The sequence below is a fragment of the Euprymna scolopes genome, chromosome 1, assembly GCF_053919585.1.
Source record: "Euprymna scolopes isolate OS-2025 chromosome 1, ASM5391958v1, whole genome shotgun sequence".
Classification (NCBI taxonomy): Eukaryota; Metazoa; Mollusca; class Cephalopoda; order Sepiida; family Sepiolidae; genus Euprymna; species Euprymna scolopes.
Window position 1 is genome coordinate 197,825,767 of NC_136482.1, and position 27,394 is coordinate 197,853,160.

At 35.0% G+C, this 27,394-nt stretch overlaps 1 long non-coding RNA gene across 1 annotated transcript; it reads right to left on the reverse strand.

The window, feature by feature from the left end:
- Nucleotides 1-5,846: 5,846 nt before the first annotated feature.
- LOC145279101 (uncharacterized) lies at nt 5,847-19,937 on the reverse strand. Its single transcript, XR_013868394.1, has 2 exons — nt 19,822-19,937; nt 5,847-7,197 (listed from the first exon to the last, which is right to left on the reverse strand). It is a non-coding gene; the product is annotated as an uncharacterized LOC145279101 (long non-coding RNA).
- Nucleotides 19,938-27,394: the final 7,457 nt, after the last annotated feature.

Here is a 27,394-nt window from a genome sequence, read left to right on the forward strand (position 1 = left end):
TACACATTGTAGGCTGGTGTCCGTCATTCTCTTGTTGCAGAGGGGAGCAACTGGTGATTAAACCAGTTGACCATACAACTAAACTATTAAGACACAGAGGCAAAAAGAAAAACAGCAAAGTAAAAAGGAAGAATGACAAAAAGGCTGGAGTCAGTTCAAAAACAACAAATCACCTTCTATATACAAAAAGGAAATAAGTAAGAATGGTAAGCTGCAAGTGGTGCTGGAAAGTTGTAGGAAGGTGTGGCAGTTGCTGGAAGGCTGTACAAAGCTACAGCAGGCACTGGAAGGGTGCAAGAGGATGTGGCAGGCGCTGGAAGGGTGTAGGAAAGCTGCCAGAGGGTGTGGCTGACGCTGGAAGCCTGTAGGAAGCTGCGGCAGGCACTGGAAGGCTGCAAGAGGATGTGGCAAGAACTAGAAGGCTGAGACAGGTACTGGAAGGTTGCAGGCGTGAGCTGGAGGCATCTAGTTGAAGAAGGGAAGTCTCAGGAAGCAGACGGACAGTAGTAGTTGCAGGTTAGTGGTTTGTACTTGCAATAACCCTTATCCCTGAGTGGCTTCCGGGCCTTGATAAGTGGTGACCACCGTATAAAAAAAAAAAAAAATGTTAGTGGTTTGTAGATTGCATAAGAATAGTTTGAGAATCGCATATGTGGAAAAAGGTAGCCCTAAAACCAAGAGCTGTTTGAACTACTGCTGTTGGAGACCATTCAACTGCTGGGTTCGACCTGACTGGGAATGTCAAAATCACATCTTGGGAGGCTTCTTGCTTCCTCGCCTGCTTGCCAGGTCAGTTGCTAACGCGTTGTATTTATCAGACGGCATTGTTACAAGCACTATTGTTAGAAAGAAAACAAATGAATAGAATTCTTTGCCAAATCGAATACAACCAAGAGTGGCACGTGTAAATTGAATGTGTTTATGTTTGCTTCAGCTCAGAATCAAAGTCTCTGCTATTCATTTTAATGGAGAAAGTGTTGAAATTAGATTTCCTTCTCCTCAGTTTAACATAAGAAAAAGGGTTATTTGCTGCCAGGCTGTGTATATAAGATTGTTCACAAATGAAAAAAAAATGACCAGCATTATAAAAATATGAAGCACGATGCAAGCGTACCACAATTTCTCATCAAATCACCAGATTAGCAATGAATGCCCTTTTTTTATCAATTACCACCTAGCCGGTAGAAATTTTGTCAATTAATTGTATTATTTATGGCAGTGTAGGCACATTTTACTTATTGATATTTTTCAGTATAGGATTTTCTAAGCATATAACAATTGAAATATTTTTTTAGGAAGGAAGAAAGGATATGGTAAAAGCAGCCACTACATCTATCACGGTCGCCCTAGCAAATAACGGCAAGGTCTACTCAACCAGAACAATGGTGTGCAGTGCATGTTTGCTCCCCAAATGGAAAACCCAGTTGCACGTGCACGCAACTGTGTAAAGAACATTCCAGCTATGTGCACATTTGCCTTTCTACACCCACGCAAATTCTGCGGGCATAAAAACTAAGACTCTGTCTTTTTGCACCAACGATTCATAAGCATCCCACGAGTCAGTCGAATCGAGCCCAGCCAGCATGCTGTAAACAACGACACAGATTCCATCCACAGATCTTAAACTTGTGCGCACGCATTATTTAATTCTCCACGTGGAAATGGACTTTTTATCCTATTCTTATCTTTTGCTGAAGTAAGCAATTTAATTCTATGTTTTTAGTTATTTTCAACCTAGAATTTTAACCTTTTCTGCTTCAGTTCAAAAAAGATATTTATTACCTCAGTCACAGGCAGAAACTCTCAATTAAGGGGAAAATTTCTGGGGGGGGACTCCATCTATTTTTCAATTATGAGGAAATAAATTTTGTATAAAATTTATCCTTCACCTCGGCTTTGTTTTGGTTGTTCACCTCCATTTTACATATTTTTTTATTTTTATTTTAGTTTGCGGGGCTGAGATCGATAACCACAGCCCCGCAAGACATCTACCCTCTTTATTATTTTTATATAGTTCCAAAAGCAAGGGGTTCTCTTTATGGAGAGTTATCTAAGGGGTCGTAATAGTGACATACTATCACACACTGTTCTTTTAAGTGACTAAATAAAAAGAGAGGAAAATTTTAGAAAATGAAAGAAACCAAAGAAGTCAATTTGTGATTGCTTAATCTCTAAACATTTGGGTGGTGATCTAATTATACGTCCAGATCTGTTTATTTGATCTTTTGTATTGTTGTTGTATGTGTTTTGTACTCTGGAGGGTGTTTGTTTAAAAGGTGACTGTTGCTTTTCTGTGTCATTTGTCTCTACACACTTTTCTTTGTTTCATTTTTCAGATTTCATTGCCTGGACACAACATTACCGAGACCTTCTCTGTGTGTCAGTGGCCATTATGCGTAATGGCCTGACTGGAATCGCATGCGGCATCAGTTTCTTCCATCTATGCTTTTGGGTGCTTCTTTGGACACATTGCTCCTTTGCCGGGTGCTTGTTGCTGAATTCGTCCAGTTGAGATACTTTTTCAACCATACTGAACTTCTAATTATTGACTGTGATAGGTGTCATTTGCTGAATTTTATCATTGCAAAGAAGGTAGTGGTAATAAAAATGTAATTCTATTAATTTTTTATTTAAAATTTTTGAAATGCAACTCTTTGTGAAAAATAGCAAGTATATATTGAAATCTCTTCTCATCAAGGACAATAGGATTTGCTTTTCTTTTATTGTTATCATCCTAAAATAATATTCATACTGCACTCACTCATTCGTCGGCCATGTTCGCTTCTTCGAATGCGTGTGTATGTGATTGAAATTAAATACGAATTACCAAAATAAAAGTTATGGACGAATATAAAGCTATAAGTATTTTTTCGTTGTTTTATATTCTTAAAACACAAGAAAATTAGAAAAAAAAAAATACGATATAAACTTAAAACGAGTAAAACTACTGGTTATCTTTCAGATGCAAGGTTCATTGTTTACTTGCGGTTTTAACGATGTAAGATTCCGCTGTACGGAAGACCAAATCTGCCAAAATGTCTATGATGTTTTTATTGGCGCTTTTCTTCATATTTTTAATAACATTTTTTTGCACCATTTACAAGTTCTTTTTACAAATAATTTTTTTTAATACTGTAATAGTAAAATAAAGATACATTTATTAATTATACGGAAAAAGTATCTCGTAATGTTTTCACACGAGATTTTTTTCCTGTTGATAGGTGTCATTTGCTGAATTTTATCATTGCAAAGAAGGTAGTGGAAATAATCTCTTACACACATGTACTGGGGTTATAATTAGGTTTGAGATTGAAACAATTCAAGGAAATCTATCAATTTTTTTCATTTTAATATACTTCCATGCGAATGTTTCTGTTATGTAACAAGCAAATATATATATATATATATATATATATATATATATATTCTTGATCAATTTATGTAATTGTTCAAAATATTTTCTTTCCGTCACGAGAATCACGTTTATGCATTAATTCTGTACTCACAATTCCATACATAGTCTAGTATGTATATATACATACATATATATATATATATATATATGTATGTATGTATGTATGTATGTATGTGTGTGCGTGTGTGCGTATATTATATCAATAACATAAAAACTCGATTATATATTTATGTCCAGTTTATCATCTCAACCAGACACACCCCTCCCTAACCCTAACCCTCCCAGCTTAGTTTGTCTCATTTCACATAAAAAGAGTCTAAAGTCTTGAAGTGTTTTCCCTATCACATGCTTCTCATTCAATATATTGACCGATGCTCTAGGTGTATCAGAATTTTTGTAGGAACTTTTGACACCCCTAACACGAAACTGCGAATAAAATATAAAAAACTCGTGATTTCTCTTTTAAAGGTTGTTTATTTTCTTTATTGATTATACTTCCAAAATAAGTTGTATAAAAAGTAATAGAAATATTTTCATTTTTTTAAAAACTGTAATAAAATTAAATGAATTTTACGAGTTCAGTATTTTTCAATTTTTAAACTTTAAAAATCTATCAAAATTTTCTATTGATTCTATTTTTAAGATATTTTCAGGGTCAATGTGAAATTTTATGCTCTTTCCAAACAACCGAATATAATATTTTAGACAAACGTTTTTTCTTTTAAATTCACCTCCCCCATTTTGAAATGTCTATTAAAATTTTGATAATTAATTTATGCACCAGTTTTATATATCACAAATTGAAGATAAAAGATCAATAAACAATATATTCAAATTTAAAACAAAAAAGTAGTGTTTTTTTTTTAGAAATTTACCTGTAAAGTCCGAAGTTTAAAACCTTTTTTTATTTTAAAACCACGTTGTTTATTTTGTTTGTTTTTTTTTAAATAAAACCTTGGTTCTTACTCCTTTAATTGAAAAAATAAATTAGGGCTTGAATTAAATTTTTCGAGTAGTTATAAGCTTGGAAAGACAGGGGGTCGAATTATTCAATATTTTTCACACAGTTTCTGACACACCGATGCTCCACTATTAAGTTGAAAAACAATTGGTTTCCTTTCACTACCATCTCCATCTTTATTACTTTTTATCTTACCAAATTTATTTTTTCTTGTCCAGCAGTTTTCTTCTATCTCTACTTCGGATCCAGCAAACCACTACCTCTCGGTTTTCCTCTGCTGACAGAAACCACAGTAGATTATCTAAAAATCACTGCTTCTCAAGTACATGAAACATAGACACCTCAAAAGCATGGGGAGCTGATCTCATACTGTTTATATTATCAAATAAATGTTTCGCTTAGATTGTGTTAGATCTTTCCAAACATTTTAACAGATACAGTAACAAATCTTACTTTCCTGACTTTTGGAAAACTGCTTCTGTGGTATGAGTTTACAAGAATTTCGGCTAAGACTAAGGACTAAATTATTGCCTCATTAGCTTTCTCTCTGTAGCCACAAAAATATTTCAGTCCTTAATTAATCAAGCTCTAGTCCCACACATCTGTTAAAATTTTTCCAGACCAACAGTATGGGTTTAGGCAGGTCAATTCTACTGCAGATATTGTAACTGTAATCTCTGAACGTATATACCATAGGTGTCTGGGGTAGTTGCCCTAGATGTATCTAAGGCCTTTGATAAGGTATGGAACGATGGTCTTCCCATGAAAATCAGATATGATATTATGGAAAAAATATTTAACATGATTATATCCTTAAATAAGAGAAAAATCAAGTTACCCTCGTGATATAAAGACTGTTTTAGAATAAGAATTAACAAAAACTCGCGTAGTGTGATAATCAAGTTAGCATAGTCTTAGCGCAGAACACAGTAATTCACAAGATCTAAGTATATAGATATTAAATATTACTTCATAAGAAATGAAGTAAAAAAGGAATCGATTATTGTAAATTACATAGCATCAGAACAAAATATTGCAGGTATATTTACAAAACCAGCAAAACAAAAAACAAAATAAAAATAAAACGTTTTGCCTGCCAACTTATTGGAATTTTAACATAAGTTTTCACAAGCCAAGAAGTACTGTCATTTGGGCATCGAATTTCAATCCTGGCTTGAGGTAGTTGCTTGTCTAGCCACACTGATTGACTGTGATACAGCGAGGCAGTAGTGTAAGTGGATGACTATAATGCTCCCTATCTTAGTTTGAGCATATAGTGAAGTGATATACAAACTGCCATTAGCAGTTTAAAAATACATTTGCTTAAAAATAGTTACATAGTTCGCATTTATATAGTTTCTATGCAACATCTTATATATAATATATCTATGTAAAAGATAAACGAAATATTACAAGAAATGATTTTGTTTAAAATATGTGCTCGCGTGCAAGAGATTTTTAAGACACAAATACTAAATGGGAATATCGTTTATTTCTTTTTAAAAAATGTAGTAGGCTCACACTCTCCACTTCTGTGTTTCAGAACCTATACTTGTCATTGTTGAGACCACTCATCTACTTAAAAGCATGAGTAATCTAACGTTGATTTCTGGCAGCCATTATAATCCTCTGTTGATCATAATAGAGCGATATTTTATAGCCAGTCTATTGGCATACTCACTTTTGGCGAATGTCCCTTTTTGCAATAGAAGATCTTTGTGTCATTTTGCGAAACTTTAGGCTATTTCCGTATCAGACTTAGTTTCTAGTTCTGTATCATTTGAGTCTTGTCAAAAATATTTGGCTAAGTTTGTGATGGAAGTTGTTCTGCTAATTCTTGTTGATGTACCATTTTTAGGTTGAGATTGTGAGATCTCTCAATAGTTTTGTTGGCATCTGTTGCAGCATATTGTCTTCCCTTGTAATAAACAAGAAAATCGTATCTATCCTGTATGTGTTCGCATATGTCTCAGCAAATTAGATTTCATTGCAAAAGGAAAGCCACATACTTCACAAGAATACGGTTTCTCTCCAGTATGTGTTCGCATATGTACCACCAAATATTGTTTGCTTGCAAAAAAAGAGCTACATATGTTACAAGTATATGGCTTATCTCCAGAATGTATTCGCATATGTGTCACCAAATACTGACTGCTTGTAAAAGAAAAGCCACATACTTCACAAAGATATGGTTTCTCTCCAGTATGTGTTCGAATATGTCTCACCAAATCTGATTTCCTTGCAGAAGAAAAGTCACATATTTCACAAGAATATGGTTTCTCTCCAGTATGTGTTCTCATGTGTCTCACCAAAAAAGATTTATTTGCAGAAGAAAATCCACATACTTCGCAAGAGTATGGTTTCTCGCCAGTATGTTTTTGCATATGTGTCACCAAATATTGTTTGCTTGCAAAAGAAAAGCCACATAATCCACAAGAATATGGTTTCTCGCCAGTGTGCATACGCATATGTCTCACCAAATACTGCTTGCTTCCAAAAGAAGAGCCACATTCTTCACAAGAATATGGTTTCTCTCCAGTATGTGTTCGTATATGGGTCACCAAAACAGATTTCTTTGCAGAAGAAAAGCCACATAATTTACAAGAATATGGTTTCTCTCCAGTATGTACTTGAATATGTGTCACCATATAACATTTACTTTCAGAAGAAAAGCCACATGTTTCAGAAGAATTTGGTTTCTCTCCAGTATGTGTTTGCATATGTCGCAACATGCTTTAATTGTAAAGGTAGAGCCATATACTTCACAAGAATATGGTTTCTCTGCAGTATTTATTTGCATATGTCACAACAGGATGTTTCGCTGTAAAAGAAAAACCACATTCTTCACAAGAGTATAATATTTTTGGTATCAGTAACATAGTTTATTTATAAAAAATCAAAATAGTTTAAATTTGCTTATATTTTTTGTTAGTTGTTTTGTGCAAGAAACCGAATTAAGAAACATTTACATATATTTAAAATTAAGTGTTATATTTATTTTAATTTTAGAAAATCCTTGAATGGTGTCATGAGTTATATATTACTCATATTTATGTGTAAACATTACTTGTTTTTAGCAGTAATATATAATATATTAATATATGACTGGTGTGCTATTCTTGGTGAAGTAAAATAGTACTGATCTTCTATCTATGCAGATCGTTGAAAACAGAACAGTTTTATATTTTTTTAAATTTCATAAATCTGATATAGGTAATCAAACAACGATACATAGACTTTCAAAATTCTGATAATTTCATAAAGAAAAAGAAAATTCTAATTTTAATCAACACTAAATGTGGATGACTGAAATTCTACATTTAGTAAAAGGGACCATAAGTGCATTAGTCATACTTACCTATACGGGGATAAGTCATATGAACTTATATGTGTGTATGTCATATGCACCCAAAAGTAAGTCGTATGCAATTGTAAAAAATTTCCAACTGGGTTTCTATTGAATAATTCTAAGAATAGGAGAAATGCGTTCACAGTTGATATGTATTTGTTTTTAATATCAGAAAATGCTACTGGATGAAAGAAAAAACTATATAGTTCGAAATAATTTTTCATTTTAGCCTCTTATCAATTTGAATTTGTTTTCTTGTATTGATTGTTGCATATTCTGCAAAATGAAAATAAATAAAAAGTTAATTTCATGAAAATATTGTAATTATATACATATTATTGTGAACAAAATATTTTTCAGGTTAAAGTATGGACACAATTTTTTAAAATCGAAAATATGTTTCAGCATAGTGGGCTAAAGGCAAAAATTGAAATTTTCATGTTCAACTTTCTTATGAAATCCTCAAATGCATTATTGCTTAATTAAAAAATTTGAGAATATTTTTGCAATATTATTTATAAAAAAAACTAACGGATTCTTTTTGTATAGATAATATTAAACTAAATTTTCACAAGACGTTTAATAATGACATCCAAAATGTAGTTTTTAAATATAATTTACAAATCCTATTAGTTACAAAAGAAATAAATTCTTTCTAATATTGGAGAAGCACTAATTCTTTGATGATCTTCAAAAAACTTATAATCATTTCATTTCCTTTGCAACACTTCGATTCAGCTTTTTCAATGTAGTTTAGTTAGAAAAGATGGATATTTGGCTTATTTCTTTAATCGTTTTCACCCTAAAAACATATTTTCACCTTGGTATCAGGGGCTACAAATTGTGATCATGTATACAGGAAATTACAGAGGGAATTTAGAAATAATATGTCTGTTAATGTTATATGTAATCTTTCTGGCATCTATGTGCTTGGAGTTCATAATTTCATTAAGGCACTTTGTATTATTTGGATTCATCAAACTACTATTCTCATCTTGAGTGTCATTTCCACAATATTTCTGTCTTGATGAACTTGGAAATGTTTCAGTGCAACTCTGGAATTTGGACGGAATTTCAAACAAAACCTTTTGTTTATTTCACAGGGTATTTCTTTAATTTTTTTCATCTTAAACAAGGTGCATTGCCACTTTGATTTCAAGGGTTACAAATTGGGAACTACAGAGGGAATTTAGCAACAATATGTCTGTTTATGTTATATTTAAATTTCTGCATTTTATTACAAGCACAGAAGCAAGAAACATTGAGGGAATTTAAAATTTTAGCAGTCTGACGAAAAACTATTAGAATGGAAGGCTTCTAGAATATATGGATCTCAACAGTGATTTTTTGTAATAAAAACGGACATGCTGTAGTGAATACGATGCAAATCCTGTCTAGTTTTGCAGGAATGCTCATTCATATTTTTCAAAATATTTATTATATGGATGACAGCCATTGTTAGGGGGCGATCACTCCAATTTTTTCTTGGTCAAAAAACACAGCCAATTAGGAACAAGAATTTTTTTCCGAACAGAAAAATATTTGAAAACCAAAACATTTATTGTATAAAATGTATCAATATATAATTGTAAAAACATTTATTTCAAAGTTTGCACGAGAAAATATAATTTTAATAAAACAATTTTGTAATGCAAGCAACATTAGATTTTTATAAAATAAAATTGTTTTTTCTGAACAAATAAATAATTTAAATGAAACATTTTTTTTTAATCAAAACAACTTTGAAGGGTCAACAACAAATTAATAATTAAAATTAAACATTTTTCCAAATTAAAACAACATTGGATTTTTTCTGAAACATTTTTTAATTGAAGTAAAATTGCCCCCTGTTCCTTAACTGAGAAGTGCCACCTGAAATGCACCAAAAAAGATGGGTGCCATCCGCATACTGCATAAGTGCCGAAATAATCCCATTTTTATAAATTAAACTTTTAGTGGCTCATAATCCCATTTTTCATTTTTTATTTATACTATCATAAAAATTTTCTTTTGCTGATGTTTATGCATTTGTCCTCAAGAGAAATATAAACCTTTGCCAGACAACCTTATTAAAATCACATGAAATATTTTGTGCAATCATATTATTAACATTTACAAAACCATTGAACAATGATAAATTAAATGATGATAGCGTTAATCCGAGAAAAAATATTTATGAAAGTGATATTTAACTTAAATAAAAACCTTTTTCACATTTAAAAATATTTTAAAACAAAAATTGTAACAATGTTTTTTCATTAGAAAATCAAAATTAAATTGATCGTCTTTTTAGTACTTGAAGATATAACTTAAAAGTGTTTTGCTTCCATCAAGATTTCAAAACTAATTAGTCCATTATATGCTGTGATTTTTTATTTTTTTGTTACTCATGTTCACCCATGTATATGAGATGAGTGTGATGTTGATTAAAATGCCATTTAAACTCCTGCATTCAGTCATGGAAGTCGGAAGAGAATTTAAGAAATCTAGCAATCCTAGGGACGAAAGTATTAGAGTAAAAGACTCTTTGGTGTCTAGAGACCTTTAGAGATAAAGGGTGAGATTTTGCTGCTTGTTATTAGTCATGGCTATCGGTGATTGAGAAGTCTTCTGGTAATTGTTAGGGAATGATGCTTAGTCTTAGTAACATTAAATGTTAGGGTTACGGCCCAATTTCACTACAAAATTGGTTGTTTTCTTAGTATTTTTCCATAGCATTACATATGTGCACATCCGTTTTTGCATCATATCTCTTATAAGCATAGTATTATCAGCAAATATACCCATCCAAGGCATGATTTTATCAAGGAGATCGATTATGAACATCAGGAAGAGTAAAAGTCGAAACATGGACCCAGCAAGCAATCCCACCATATTATGCTGTTTAGATGTACATCCATCCAGAACAATCTGCATTTTCCTTTTGTCTATGAAAAATATCATTTTATTTAGCATTCGTCTATTAATACTGTATGATTTAAATTTTATTAGAACTACTTTATGCCAGACATGGTCAAAGACATTGGATATATTAAAAGTTTCTGTCTTATATATTGCATGGTATATGTGCTCAAATTTGACTGTTAAAATTTCTGCAACAGAATTGGTTTTCCTAAATCCACATCGTCAGTCAAAGAGATTAGCTTTTACAAGGTGAGGATTAAAGCTTATTTGATTAATGTTTCAAAGATTTCAGCTAAGAGAAGGAGGAGACTAATAGGACAATAATTAAGCTGGTGAGTTCTGTCATCAGAATTCTTGTACACATGTACCACATAGAAAATGTTCGAGCTATCAGGTAAGCAACATTCAGCAAAACATTTCTTGTAGAGTTTGAGGACGTGGGGTGCACAAACCATGGCAGTGTCTAAGGTTTTTAATGGTATTGCAGACATGAGATCATCAAGTGTAAAAGGGCAGCTGAACAATTTTAAATGAATCAGGAGAGAATGAGATTTGCTACATTACTTCCGTGTTTGCATTGCACCATTCAGTTTTATCATTGAACAATTGTTTGAGAAAAGAAAAATATATTAGTTCATATAAATCTCAGGTGTGTTTTTGATATCTTCTCCTCAATTCGCCAAATAATGCCGAAATGTGGGTGACTGAAGGTTAATGAAAAGCAAATGATTGTTGCTGGACTCGCAGAAGAATTGTCCATCAAAGATTTAGCCACTGAGCTGGTAAGGGATCCAAGAATCTTGACAACCCCAACACCAAATCCAGAAAGGATAACTGCATCAGAAGCCTTTCATGACATGATATTCAGAAAATTTGTAGGGAAGTCAAGCAGAACCCAAACAGCGCCGGTGCTTCCATTTTTGCAAAAGCTGGAATCACTCCAAGATCCAAGCAGGCCAGATGCAATGTGCTAAATGAGATGGCAAGGAGCATCAAACATATTTCAAGGCCTCCATTGAGCAAACAACAGAGAAAAATGAATTGCTTAGATTTACATTTTTGTGTTGAAAAATTAACTGATTGGGACCAAGGTTTGCCCGGTTGTGCTATTTGCAGCCAGAGATTCAACACAGAAGTCACTGGGGTACAGTGATGGACAATAGAAATTTCTTGATAAAGAACAAAATGTGATAGCTTCATGAATATTGCATGAATTTTGATAAAAGTCTTGGTTTGCAGATTCATGTCAAATTCTTACTCCACCCCATCTTATGTGAAAAGAAAAAGAAAACTTTGTGTATTCTTTAATGGCTCGTAGTATGACTGAGGCCCATTGTGCTTATTCCTCATCTTTCCTACATTTCCAGGATCCATTGAATTGTCCGATTAAACGTTCAGTTGAGAAAATGTCTCTGTCATCTTTCTTATATTTCCAGGGACTTGAAGGGTCATCCCATTTAACATTCAGTTGAAAAAACATCTTTGTGCTTAAACCCTCATTTTTCCTATATTTCCAAGGACCTGTTGTGTCATCCCATTGAACAGGTAGTCAAGAAAACTACTCTATGCTTAAACCCCAGCATACTTTCTAATTACCTGTGGAAACTGAACAAGTCTCTAAGTTTGATACCTGTGGTATTTTATTTTATTCCTTGTCCGTTATTATGTTTTTATTTCAGTGCTATTCAAATGTTGATTGATGTTTATAAAAATAAAAGCGGAACAAAACAAAATGGAAAAAAGTATAAAAATCTAATTATCTGAATTTTAAATTATCTGTTTTTTTTTCTCTTTCATCTTGTGTTGATCTTTTTGCTTCCTGCTGGACTGCCAACTCTTTTATGTTCTTTTATTTTTGCTGTTTTCATAACCGTTTCCATGGAGGATTATAAGGAATACAAAACTAACACCCTATTTTCCTACACCTGCCTGAAGTCAGATAAGAGCCTCTGAATCTAAGAGTTGAATATCTAAAGAGAATCAGTTGGGTGGCACATTTTTAGTGGTAAAGTCGCTTACCCTTCAACAAAAGCCAATGCATGCACGTATAAGTCTGAGCACTAGGGCCAATTTAATTCTGTGTCCCAATACTGAATCAGGGGTGTAATAACACATATAGGATCTGTGTCAAGAGTATCAATAAAATGATTGTGCTCAACAATGCAGTTGCTCCTCTGTACAAGGAGGGAGATCTGTCTTGGTGAAGATTCCACAGGAAAGATATATGATGCAGTTCAGCACGGGTGATGAATATAACACTCAGTATCAGTTAATAGGACACTATGCCACATAAAGGATGAACAACAACATGAAGAAAACTCCTCAGAGAATGATGCACCCAGGGATCCAGAGCAGAAAGTGTTCAATAATGTGACAGATAAAAGCGCCACTGACAAAGTTCTTGAGCCTGGTTTTTTTTGTTTGTTTTTTTTACACAGTGGTCACCACTTATTAAGGCCAGGGATAAGGGTTATTGCAAGTACATTACGTTAGTGTGGAGATTTGATGAAGTGTTTAATTAAGGGGGTGGTTCATTAGGAATTTGTTAACGTTGAACTTGAACACATCCAAGTTGTAGTAAGCTGGGAAGCAGGCATAGGGAACAGAGTTCCACAGGCATGCAGTTCTAAGAAAGAAGCTTTGTTCGTGGAATCCACGTTTTGATTTAGGCACAGATAAAGAGTGGGGGAAATTTTTCACAGTGGATTCAGCTAGACGGGTGTGTTTCATGAAAGATTGGCAAGGCGGGACCAGAGATTGGAGTTCAGACGAGCACTTGCCATGGAAATAACGATAAAACAAGGATAGGCTCGCAACGTCTCTTCTGTGGGAGAGAGGTTGCAGCGTAGAGAAAAGGGCATCCCCCACTAAGCCACAAAGTCTATTTTGTACTCTGTCAAGGCAGGATAGGCTGTTTTTAGCAGCTCCTGCCCAGATATGGCAGCAGTATTCCATCCTTGGACGTACTTGGCTTTTATATAGATAGAGAATTGCATCAGTAGTGAGATATCTTCTGGAGCGGTAGAAGGATCCCACCATCTTTCCAGCGACCATGGCAACAGACTTGATGTATGTGTTCCATTTCAGATCAGGAGTAAAGGTAAAACCCAGAAGCTTGTCAAAACACGGGGCCTCTCCCAGACGAGAGCCATCCATCCCAATTGATGCCAGATGGGGATCAGAGCGTTGATGATGTAAGGATAGGAGTTTGGTTTTGGATGCATTAAAGGTAACCAGCCACGTCTTCCCCCACTGAACCACGCGCTCGAGATCAGAGAAGAGAGAATCAGAGAGAACTTTGTCATTTACAGCCTTTGATATGTTGCCGTAGATGATCGTGTCATCAGCATAGATGTCAACGAATGATTTAAGTATGTGTTTAGGGAGGTCATTGATGTAGATCAGAAAGAGAGTTGGGCCCAGGATTGACCCCTGAGGGACTCCAGCATTAATACTGCAGGCCTCTGATTTTTGTCCATCGACCGCTACTCTTATGAGCCTATCGGAGAGAAATGATTTAATAACTGATAAAACATTTCCAGTTATACCGTAGCTGGAAATCTTGTGAAGTAGACCCTTATGCCATACCTTGTCAAAGGCCTTTGATATGTCAAGAGCAATTGCCCTAGAAAGGAAGCCTTTGTCAAGAGATTCACTAATCCTGTGAGATATAAGCATCAGTACATCTGCGGTAGATCTTGCAGAGCGGAAACCATATTGTGTGTCACTAAGAAGGTTGTTTCTGCTGAGGTGGTTGACTATTTCTCTATTTAATATGGATTCCAGCAACTTACTCATAACACACAGGAGACTTATTGGTCTGTACTGAGAGGGAGATGACTTATCACCTGAATTCTTAAATACAGGGCAAACTGATGAGGTCTTTCAGGGAGTCGGAAAGCACTTCTCCTTAAGGCAGTGCTTAAACAGGTGTACCATTAATGCCATGTTCCAGGAAAAAGCAGGTTGCTCAACATTGTCATTTGTGCGATTTTGAGATCAAGTAAGAGTGTGACGAGCAAGCGCTAAAGAATTATGTGTCAATGCCTTAGTAAGGCTTACCTATGGTGAAGATGAGTTCGTCTGAGAGCTATAAAAAGCTGGTACCAGAGTCATTCAGAAAGTAACTGCTCAAGTTTCTCTCTTAACACATCATGTTGAGTCATGTTCGATGGAGTTGTTTCAAGATCATGTTGTTGTTTCTAATGGAAGTGTTTGGGTCCAAATTAACGGGGTTGGTTGGGATCATGTCGTGTCATTTCAATGGAGTTTTCAGGTTAGAATCAATGGAGATGTTAGAGATTGAATTGACAGAGTTGTTCAGGATTGTATTGGTCACATGGATCCAATTGTTCAGGACTGCTGGAGTACGTCAGCAGAATTATTTGGGGCTGTGTTAAGTCATGCATATGATATAATTTGGTTTTCGTTGACTTGACGATTGTTGCAGTTGTACTGCTGCTTGTGATAACATTTTTTTTTATTTTCATCTCTTCCTTCTTCAAGCAACTTTTTAAACAATTTAGTTATGCAAACCAGATAATTTATCTGAGTCACTAGCTCTTGAAGGCTGTCCAAAGAGGTCTCACTCCATAGTGCTTCAGTGCAATTATATATGGGGTTAGGAGCACAAGTTTATATCAGATTGTTTACTTCTCTTAGAGGATGACCTGACAAGATTCCATAAAGAGAAAAAAAAAGTTGGTCATCTATGTACTTTCGGTAATTTTTTGTTCATCCATTTCAAGTCGTTTTTTCCACAGCATTTTTTATGAAAAGAATTTCTATAAACACTAAATTTTTTTTTTGTGTGTGTGTGATGTTTTAAGCAGCGTGGGCGGGATAGGTGTGTATTTTAAACTAAATCCATATGATTTTCAAACCCTTTTTCTTTTTTTTATGTATTTTTTAGCCGTTAGCATTTAGGCTACTGTACATTAAAAACTAAACAATGATTTTGTTACATTTTCTACATCCAAATTCTTTTTGACAGATTGGCCAAAAGAATTTAATAAATAAATAAATAAATAAATACATGCTTTTTTTTTGCTGTCACTGTTTTTTTTGGGGGGGGGGGGTTCAGAGCATTCTTTCTTAAAAAATATTTTGTTGTGTGTGATGGTTTAAGTAGCGTGGCTAGGTTCGGAGTGTATTTTGACTGAATCCTCATCATCTCCAAACTGTTCTCTTTTCTAGGTACATGAGAAAATGAATGGCCAATCCTCAAAATATATAAACATTTTAGCCCCTACTTTTAATCTTTAAAAAAAATCAGGAAAATCCAAGAAATTAACCAATTTTTATCAAATTTTCAGTATTTATTTATTGCCAGTCACAGAATATCATAAACTCATTGTCTTTGTGTAAATCTTAGTGGAAAAATATTATTTTGCGTAATCAAAAACACCTTTGCTAATGTTATCATTTTATTCAATAAAAATAAAGCATTGTAATTGTTAACAATTAATTTCATTATTAAAAAATATTTCAGGAACATTATGAAAAAAGACCCTAATGAAATCAATATAACTTGAAGCAAAATTAATTTCTCAAACAAACTATATAATCATTGAATTAAGCATAGTTTATTAAATATTTTCATTAAAAAAAACGCATTTCATGTAAATTTCACAATATCAATTCCCGCTAAAATTTAAAATGTAAATGTTTTCTTTGCATGATATCAGCTTAAGAATTTTTCTTTATAATCTTGAAAATAAAAAATAATGAAAAAAATTAATTTAACTTTCAAATTTAACTGAAATTTTATGTTTTTTGAGCCATTGTGATAACATTTTTCATTGTAACTTTGGGTATGTGTGTGTAAATATACATTTTTCCTTTTTAAAGATAAACATTAGGTTACAATCATTTAAACCTTATAAAAAAGTAATCGGAAACTTTTAAAAAATATATAATAAGCAAGGTTTCCAAACTATGGGCCCTATCACAGTTTGCGCCATTAAATTACACAACTATTTTTTTTTTAATCTTTATGTATTTTGTTAGGTTAGCATACGTTAATAACTAAACAACTAAGTTTTTTACTTTTTCAACTTAAAAATTCTTTTCAGAGCATTCGCAAAAAAAAAAAAAGAAAAAAAAAAGGAAAACTTAAAAAATAGCTGAAAATTATCATTCTTCGTTTACGGAATGTTGGGGTTTGTATTACTGTACACATAGATTCGAAAATATTGTCAAAAAACAAATAATGTTATCAAAGGCAAGATAAGTTACTTTTTTACCTAACTGGATATGTTTTTATCCAATGTAACATGTTTATTCAGCTCGAAAAACATAGTGTTTACCTATGTATTGGAAAATTTAAAATGGCGCCCAACTCTCTCTTTGACATGGTAAGTTTGGGAAAAAGGAGTTAAAATAAAAAATATGCAAAATTCTGTTAACAACCCACCAGCCTATGTCACGGTAACATATATTGAGCAAGTTTTTAATCGTATTTTGTCTAATTTTTTATCAATAACTTCTTTTCCCAAACGTACCGTGTCAAAGAGAGATTCGGTAGGTGTGTCAGAAATTTCGTGAAAATCTACCCCGTCTTTCTAAGCTTATAACTCCTTGAAAAATGTAATTCAAGCCCTATTTTTTTTCAATTAAAGGGGCAAGAACCAAGGTTTCATTAAAAAAAAAAAAAAAAACGTGTTTTTTTTTAAGGTTTTAAACTTCGGACTTTACAGGTAAATTTCTAAAAAACACTACTTTTTTTGTTTTAAATTTGAATATATTATTTATTGATCTTTTATCTTCAATTTGTGATATATAGCACTTTGGTGAGTAAATTAAGTATTTACTTTTTAATAGACATTTCAAAATGGGAGGCGTGAATTATTCAACCCCCTGTCTTTCCAAGCTTATAACTACTCGAAAAATGTAATTCAAGCCCTATTTTTTTTTTTCAATTAAAGGAGCAAGAACCAAGGGTTCATTAAAAAAAAAAAAAAAAAAAAAAACAACGTGGTTTAAAAAAAAAAGGTTTTAAACTTCGAACTTTACAGGTAAATTTCTAAAAAAACACTACTTTTTTGTTTTAAATTTGAATATATTATTTATTGACCTTTTCTCTTCAATTTGTGATATATAAAACTTGGGTGAGTAAATTAATTATTTACTTTTTAATAGACACTTGAAAATGGGGGGGCATGAATTTAAAAAAAAACGTTTGTCTAAAATGTTATATTCGGTTTATTGAAAGGAGCATAAAATTTCACATTGACCCTGAAAATATCGTAAAAATAGAATTGATAGAAAAATTTTGATAGATTTTTAAAGTTTAAAAATTGAAAAATATTGAGTTCGTAAAATTTAGGCACCGCCAAAAATGGCCGAAAAATCAAGTTGTTGTTGTTGTTTTTTAAAACGAAATTACATTTATTAAAATCCATTATTTCTGAGTAACTTTTTTTTTCCAGAAAGATAAAACCCTGAATTTTATCATATAGAAAACAGAATAATGTAAAACTTTTTCTTCTATTTTTAATTCAATTTTAAATGTTAAATTTTCCCAAAAAGGTTAACAATTGACATTTTTGTCTTGCACAAAATACGTACATAAATATTTAAAAAAAAAAAAAACAAGTTTTTGAAATAATTAATTTATTTATTTGTTGTCTAACTAAGATTTAGGATGATTTTCTAAGAGAATATACAAAAATATTATAAGTACCTGGATTTCAAATAATTCCACTTATTCATATAGGCAACCAGTTACTTCACGTCGATCTAGAGTCTAAATCGACAATGTTTACGTTTGCATTTGATAAAAAGCAAACTATGGAAGACCAAACAGGCCAAAAAATCTTATTTTTCAGTGACAAAAACTTCAATGAATTATTAACGCTGAGGCTGGCCAGTACCAGATGGGTGACCATTTATATGAGTTTGGTTTTTAATGTGTATGTGTGTGGGGGCCAGGCTCCCCAAAATGGGGGGGGGGCAATTTAAAGCAGAATAAAAAAAAATTATTTCAGCGCGTTTGGTCCATCGTAGTTGAAAGGCGGCAAACATTTTCAAACGGGATCGAAAAAATTATGCTATTTTTAACACAAAGGGCACAATATTTATTGATTTTTTTTTTGTATCGATTCTTCAAAGCATGCTCTGTTTAATAATGGTCATGCATTATTCGGCTCGCTAAAAAAAATTGTTAATTTATTTATCAAAGAGTTTAAATTGGCTTTTTTCGTATAAATATTAAAAAAAAATTTTTTTGTTTTGCTTAACTTAAATTAATTATTTTACTTAACATATTCACTGAATTTCACACGTCAAAACTCAAAAGCGGGATAATTAAACACAATCGAAGTTCTGATATTCAGACGTCAAAATAAGGTATGCAAACAATTTTTTTTTAATCTATAATTCTGTCCCTTACAACAACACAATATGTTGTGTTCAGTTTCAGATGATTATTTTAAGCATATTTGTACCCCCTCAAAACAAGGGGGTGTAAGCAAATATATATATATATATATATCGTTTATGAAAAATAAGTACACTGTTATAAAGTTCATTCTTCTCTTAATAATCGCTGAAAACTTCGTATTGATTGGATAATTACATGATTTTTGGTAGATTTTTAAAAAGACGGTCCGTCAAAAAGTACTTACCTGCCCCCCCCCCTCAGTTTTGGCGGTGCCTAGTAAAATTCATTACTGTGTTGTTGTTTTTTTTTAATAAAAAAAATATATTTCTATTACTTTTAAAACAACTTTAATAGTTTATTTTGGAAGTATAATCCATAAAGAAAATAAACAACCCACTTTTAAAGGCGAAATTACGAGTTTTTTATATTTTATTCGCAGTTTCGTGTTAGGGGTGTCAAAAATTCCTACAAAAATTCTGATACACCTAGAGATCCGGGCGGGCGCCATTTAAAATTTTCCAATATATCGGTAAACATTGTATGCTTTTCGAGTTGAATAAACATGTTACATTAAATAAAAACACTAAAAACATATCCAGTTTGGTAGAAAAGTAACTTATCTTTCCTTTGATACCATTTATTTGTTATATATTTGTTTTTTGACAACTTTTTCGAATCTATGTGTACAGTAATACAAACCCGAATGTTGATTCATTTCTATATTAAAAGCAAATGGAAACATAATGGTTTGGATGCGTCCATGTAGTAAAAAAGAACTCTAAAAAGCAATAAATTCAAGTAATACTTACTTTTTGTTAGGCAATCTTCATCAACAAAGAAATTATTCTAAGATGAGTTAATAAAAACGAGATAAGTTTGACGCTTGAAAGTCCACTTTTAAGATGGCGACCAGAAAAGCAAGTTCGCAGAAAATTAAAATAATTATTTTCATTTATTGTGATTTCAAGTTTTGCTTTTTATTTTTTGTTGGTATATATTGTGATAAATTTTAAAAAATTTTGACAAAAAAAATGTTACCTTTTTTTTTATATGAGTGGAGTTAAAAAAAAAAAAAAAAGCAAAAAAAACGAAAAAATTTATTAACATTTAAAAAAAATATTTTTGGTAATAAAAAATAAAACCACTTTTAATATGAGTGGAGATAAAAAATATCGCAAAACATTTTTTGGCACTTGTGCACTATTAGGACGAAATGTTGTAGTCGATAAATGGAGTTTTCAGATAAAAAAAATTTAAAAAAAAAAAAAAACAATGGTTTCTACTGATTATTTTGTCAATTATAATAATTTACAATGGTAGCTTCCAAAGTATGCAATCGAAATTACCTGAATTTTACTGAATTATTAAACAAAACTTTAATCATGTTAGCAGGTGAAAAATTGCTGCCATCTTGTTTTTTTATAAAATAAAGTGAAATGAAACCATAAACAAGGAAAGTAACTCTAAATGTTTAACGTGACTACCGCAAAACGAATAACAAAATAAACGGTATTTTTTTTTTTTTAGATTAGGTCCACCTCCACAAGTTTCTTTTAAATGACAACTTTAATAGTTTTTCAGGTAAAATCCCTTGAGAGCGTACGGTGGTTATATGAGAAAATAAAGTTGTGTAAATGTTTCTTTTCTGTGCCTTATGTTATACATTAGTACATTAGGGATCATTTCGAGTTAAAAGTTTATTTACTGCGCCCATCTGAACTAGAGAAAATCATGATTAAAAAGTGTATGTCTCGGGTAAATAACTAACGATGAATATCTAATATGGCCGACCAGACGGGTGATCAAAATGTCAGATCGAGCGTACCGGAAAACGAAATGAGACCAAAGTGTGTTGAAATTTTAATAGAGAAATCATTTTTATTTTATTTATTTTTTTTTATTTATACACATTCAACATCTCGGCATTTGGGGAAAGGAACGCACTCTTTTGACCAGCCGTTTGCAGGTCACTTTATCATCATCATCGTTATAATTGTCTTCCAGCAGTTCGCTACTCTCTCCTACCCTCTGGAGAGGGGAGGAGGAGGAGGAGGAGGAGGAGGAATGGGCTTTTGCCCATTTTCATCAGTTCGAACCCAGTCGGCCAAGAAGAAGGACGTTATTCGGCTCTGTCAAAAAAGTATTTTTTGACGTTAAATTCTTACGGTTTTTTTCTCTCTTCCTTTGGAGAAAGACGATTGCTTAGAACTCCATTGGGAAGTTTTGGGGTTTTTTTTTTTTTTTTTTTTTTTTTTTTGCATGGGGGTCACCACTTATCAAGGCCCGGGGGCCACTCAGGGATAGGGTTATTGCGTGTACAGTAATCAATGAGATAGTATTGTGGTAATCATTAGTATTGGAGATTTGATAGAGTGTCTTACTTAAGGGGGTAGTTTGTCAGGAATTTGTTTATGTTGGACTTGAAGATATCCAAGTTGTAGTAAGGTGGGAAACAGGAAAACGGAAGAGAGTTCCACAGTCATGCACTTCTGAGAAAGAAGCTTTGTTCATGGAATCTACGTTTGGATTTAGGCACAGATAAAGAGTGGGGAAAATTATTGACAGTAGTTTCAGCCAGACGGGTGTTTCTCATGAAAGATTGGCGAGGGGGGACCAAAGATTCGAGCTCAGACGAGCACTTGCCATGGAAATAACGATAAAACAAAGACAGGCTTGCAACGTCTCTTCTGTGGGAGAGAGGCTGCAGGGAAGAGAAAAGGGCATCCCCCACTAACACACAAAGTCTATTTTGTACTCTGTCAAGGCAGGATAGGCTGTTTTTAGCAGCTCCTGCCCATGTGGCAGCAGTACTCCATCCTTGGACGTACTTGGCTTTTATACAGATAGAGAATTGTGAGATATCTTCTGGAGCGGTAGAAGGATCCCACCATTTTTCCAGCGTCCTTGGCAATAGACCTGATGTACGTGTTCCATTTCAGATCAGAAGTAAAGGTCAAGCCCAGAAGCTTGTCAAAACATGGAGCCTCCCCAAGACGAGAGCCATCCATTTCAATTGATGCCAGATGGGGATCAGTGTGTTGATGATGTAAAGATAGAAGCTTGGTTTTGGATGCATTAAGTGACCAGCCACCTCTTCCCCCACTGTACAACGCGCTCAAGATCAGAGGAGAGAGAATCAGAGAGAACTTTGTCATTTACAGCCTTTGATGTGTTGCCATAGATGGTCGTGTCATCAGCATAGATATCAACAAATGATTTTAGTATGTGTTTTGGGAGATCATTGATGTAGATCAGGAAGACAGTTGGGCCTAGGATGGACCCCTGAGGGACTCCAGCATTTATACTGTGAGCCTCTGATTTCTGCCCATCAACCACTACTTTTATGAACCTATCGGAGAGAAATGATTTAATGATCATGAAAACATTTCCAGTGATACCGTAGCTGGAAATCTTGTGAAGTAGGCCCTTATGTCATACCTTATCGAAGACCTTTGATATGTCAAGAGCAATTGCCCTGGTATGGAAGCCTTTGTCAAGAGATTTACTAATCCTATGAGATATTCTCAAAGGATTAACGAAGGAAACCGCCATGTTTTGAGGAGTTCTTTTCTGTAAAGAAGAAAAATTAATTTTGCCAACAAGACGAGCAGAATATTGCCCCTAGAAAGAAATTCCCCTCTTTGTTCTAGGAACTTGAAAGATTATTCAACCGAAGTTTCCTTCAGAAAGGAAATCTTCCATAATACAAGAATTTACCCCGTATTTGTACACATAAAGCCTACCAAAGCGGCTTTATCGTCTTCTGTTTCTCCCCTTTGAATTAAAAGGTACGTAAGCCTTCACAAAGGAAAATTATTTTAATTTTTCTCCCATTTTAGGTCAAAGAAACTTTTTGTTTATGATTCCTTCCGGAAAAGAAAAAAAAACATTTTGTCAAAGAAAGACCGATCATTTCGTTAAAAGGACTGAATTCAAAACAAGGACTGTTTTCCGTTTTTATATGTTCTTTTCTTTCAGCCTTTCTTGCAAGTAAGAATTGACGTCTTTTTGTATTATTTTTTATATGTATTTTAAATGTTTCTTAAGGGTTTTTTAACCCCAGCCTTGAGAAATAAAGGCAATCGATAACTTTTTGTTTTAATAAACTTGGATCATTTAAACTTATTCGGGTCTGTATTTCTTTTGCTCATTTCTATTAGTTCCCCATTTCCGAGAAATTTTCTCTAAATGCTTTTTTTTTCCTTTTTTTTCTTTCCTTTTTGTTACCATGAAAAACGGATTTTAGTAACGAACCCCAAATTCCGTTACTTGACAACTGGCCTTTTTTTTTTTTTTTGCTTGAACTTTGCGCTTTTTGGATTATTTTGTTATGTTTTATTTTCTTGGTGGATATTTTTATTTTTATTTTTTGGGGGCCGGTTCTTTTTAGGGAGGGGATTGCCAGAGATTATTGTTATAGGTAAAAACATTAGAAACACTTCAAACATTGGGGAAGGCACTTAAACCATAAGAAGAATGGTCATGGTCATACAAAATGATGGTGATTATTGTGGCCTGGTAGACCTACCTTAAAAAATCTTGTTTTCTGGAGTTTTTTCGGGTGTGCTGAAAATAAACATCGCATTTAAAAGTAGTTTTCACAATATTGAAATGATACTTTTCCGCATGCTTCATGTACTAATGAACACGGCAGTCATATTTATCCATTAGGTACTGAAGTGTTTTTGGTTAAGGACCACAAAATTAAAGAAAAAAAAAGAAAAAAGAATTCATCTTTGCAAGCCAACAGTCGCCGGGTTCAAGATCACCACTGTCACCAACCTTCGTCTCTCTACCTCTCCCTGACATAACCTGTCAACTCCTTTTATACATGTCTTCCTGTGATTTCGTGTGATTTCACATGACCTACCAGAGCACACCTTTTAAAACTATGGGCGCCATCTTGATTTCTCTGTCTCTTTCACCCAACCTTGCCCGACACACACGCGGTAAGACTTCTGTTCGTTTGATTTTTTCCACTTTTTCTTTTTTTTCTTTTCTTTCTGCTAACTTTAAACAACAGGCCTCCCTGATCTCTAGATCACATTTCATAATCCCTCATCCACTGTGGCGGTCGTCTTTCCCTACTTGGTTTCTGAGGTGTCTCGCCATCCTCCCGCTGCACATCACTTTTCACCGTTTCATTTTCCACTGGCCTGATATCAAGAATATGTCTTGGTACTCTGTCTACCGCAATGTTATTGCTTGTATTATTCCCGGTTAAGCATCCTCTGCTCTACTGTGTGGTACATCGTGCCCCTGGGGGCTTCACCCATACTTCATCACCGAGTTTGATAGTTCTTGTTGTCTCCATGTCCCTGCTTGCTGGCTCAACCCTAGGATGCCTCCGGGAGTACTTGAATATTAACAGGTGTGGAACTTCCCTTGCTCTTACCCCGATCTAGGCGACATATTGTACCAGTAGACAGCTTGGTCAGGCGAGTTGTTCCCTCTCTCTGCCACTGCCTTTATTGTCCGGTGGTTTCTTTCTACAATCCCGTTGCCACTGGGTCTATAGACAGCTCTAAAGAATTGATGGACATTCCATTTCTTTAGCACATCCGCAACTGCTGACGATCTAAAAGTAGTATCATTGTCAGTTAGAAGCTCTTCCACTGGACCGCACTCCAGAAACACCACATCAAGGGCTGCTGTTATTTCACTGCCTGTTTCACCTCGCAGCCTTTTCCATAAAGCAAAGCGCCCGGGGCCACAGTCGATCATCATCATGTAAAGCCCACCCCTGTAATGGGTGACATCAACTGCGAGTCTTTCCCAGGTCCCAGTCATACCTAGTTCTCCAACTTTGTGCGCCCTTGGAGCAGGGTTAATTGACTGACACTTGTCACAAGTCCTGACCACTTTCTTCACTTGTTCCTTTGGGACACTCGGATCAACTTTTCTCACCAGATACAATGTCCTCTCTACCCCATATGGTGCAGATTGTGCGACTCTCGCACCCTAGAGTTATCCAGATGAGTCACTGCAGCAATATGCTCTTATTTTGGCATAAGCAAGCTTTTTCTCACTTTTGTGAGAGCATCCGCTCTGTTATTCTCAGAGGCCACCATAATTACACACAGCTTCAAAGAAAACTCCTGCATCAGCTCAGTCAGCATCCCAAGCCTGCACTTCACTAGCATCTCTGCTGCCCCTTTTGTCCTTATCCTTTTGTCATGTGAAATCATCGATTTCAGCTGAGCAAGCACAGTGGCAGAGTCTGTTTTCACACAGATGTCGTGTAGGCCCCATTTTAAGGCCAGATTCACTCCTTTGGTAACTGCATCCAATTCTTCTACATTGATGTGGCTAGCATCATCTTTCTTCCTTAGCCAGGCCGCATCCTCCACAGCCACTCCACCTACTTCCAAGATAACCCCTGTTGCAATACTGCTTGCATCACATCACACGACTCCATCCAGTGTTCACAGCACATTTAATGTTCCCCAAACTGGGTCTTGATTTTCCACTTCTTTCAGGATCTCTTCAATCAAGGTGGTCGTTTTTTCTCCCACTCTATCATCCCATCCTCTACCTTCAACATGCCTCTTGATATAGCTGCATGCTAGTCTAAGCCAGCCGGCAATAGGGTAATGCCCAATCAGCCTGCCGCATATCGAAAAAAGCTCCCGCTTGTTGAGCTCTTCTTTCATTTGTGGGATCTCATTTCCCCTGTGAAATTCCAGGCCACCTGATGCATTTCGTTTCAGTTTTAGTCCCAAAGCAGTTCCCCCATTCAATTCTTTCGGTGCCTTGGTGACTTCTTCAAGTGAACCACCACCTCTTTTACAGTCACCAGAGTTTCATTCACAAGGATGTTGACGGTCTATGAGCTCACAGTGCCATCTCCTTTCTAGAATCTTCCTTAGAATGGTTGACATGATCTTGGCTGCCACGTTCAGACCGAACCCCACCCTCGAAAGTCAGTAGGTTCTGCCTTTGTATCTGACCAACTGATACTTCCAGAGTTTCTTGGCAACGTGGAGTTACAAATAGGCAGACTTTAGATCAACCAACTTAGAGGCACCATTCATTTGCCGCCATTCTCTAATGGTCTCACTGCATATATCTATAGTGTCACCCCCAGTATGGCACTCAATGTGGCGTTCAATTCTCAGAAATCTAGTACTGGTCTGACCTTCCCTTTTGTTGGTTGCAGAACGGCCATTAATGGCAAGTTGCCCAATTTGACATCATTCGTCCACGGCAACAGTATTCCCTCCTTGATCCATCTGTCCACTTCTCATTCAAAATCCTTTCTTGCTCTTCCTTTAAGTGAGTTATCTTAACATGCCACCCTGTTTGTTAGCATCGGTGGTTCATTCTTCCATGCTCACTCCACTGTCCACTAATTCCCATCAAATTCCGCTTTAAAATCTGGATCACAGATTGATATCCATTTCTTTTCTCCAACCTGCTTGATTCCTTCGTTGACCTGCTCTGTTACTGCACATCCAGCTGGTCCAAACCTCATGCCATTGCTGCCGACTGTGACACCTCCAAGTCAGCATATTATGTCTATCCCGACAATCGTTTGGATGCCAGGCACCAGGTGATCAGTGACAATCGCATGGAATCCTCAATTTCAATTGTGACAGTCCTCTTCCCTCGACATTACACTCATGACCCATCGGATGCCACTACTTCACTCTTCCCTCTCCATCCTCTGACAAGGTTAGTGTGCACCATATTAGTGGTACAGCCAGTGCTGATCAGGACCACAGATTCTTGTCCTTCCACCACGATTTCACGCTTGGGCATCTGCTGTAAGCGCACCATTATTTCCAAGTCGGGGCAGCTGCTGCCACTTCGGCTCCACCTTAACAGTTTCCTAGACTCTTGTAGTTAACTAACATGTGCCCACTCTGATTACATCTGTAGCACACCGTCCTTTCCAAGAACTTCCTGTAGTCTCTCTGCAGGTGCAGGCCCCCACATTCAAAATACGCGCCTCGCGGTCTCGGAGGGCTTTTGCTCTCATCCTTCCGTTTTGTTGCCACCATTCCTACGGCCCCAGAGGGTTGGGTGCTCACTAATATTCTTGCAGCTGGGAGCAGATCACTCACCTCCAAAGTCTCGATACCTGGGACCTGCTGCAGCCTCTTGGAAATCTTCTCCGGGAACTCGGAAATGAATGCTATCTTTGCTACGTGATTTGCTACTTGTCTCCAAATTACTGCCAGTTCCACCAATCACTTGACTTCATTTGTGTACACATCGACGAATTCTCCCGTCCACCTCTTCTCTTTACATTTGTTGTACGCCTCAAACGGTCCTTCTGCAAATGCCTGGATCAATTTGGCTATGATCGTCTCAGTGTCCTCCTGTTCACAGGAGCTCAGCTCCAAATATAGAGCTAGCGCATCACTCTCCAGGAACAAT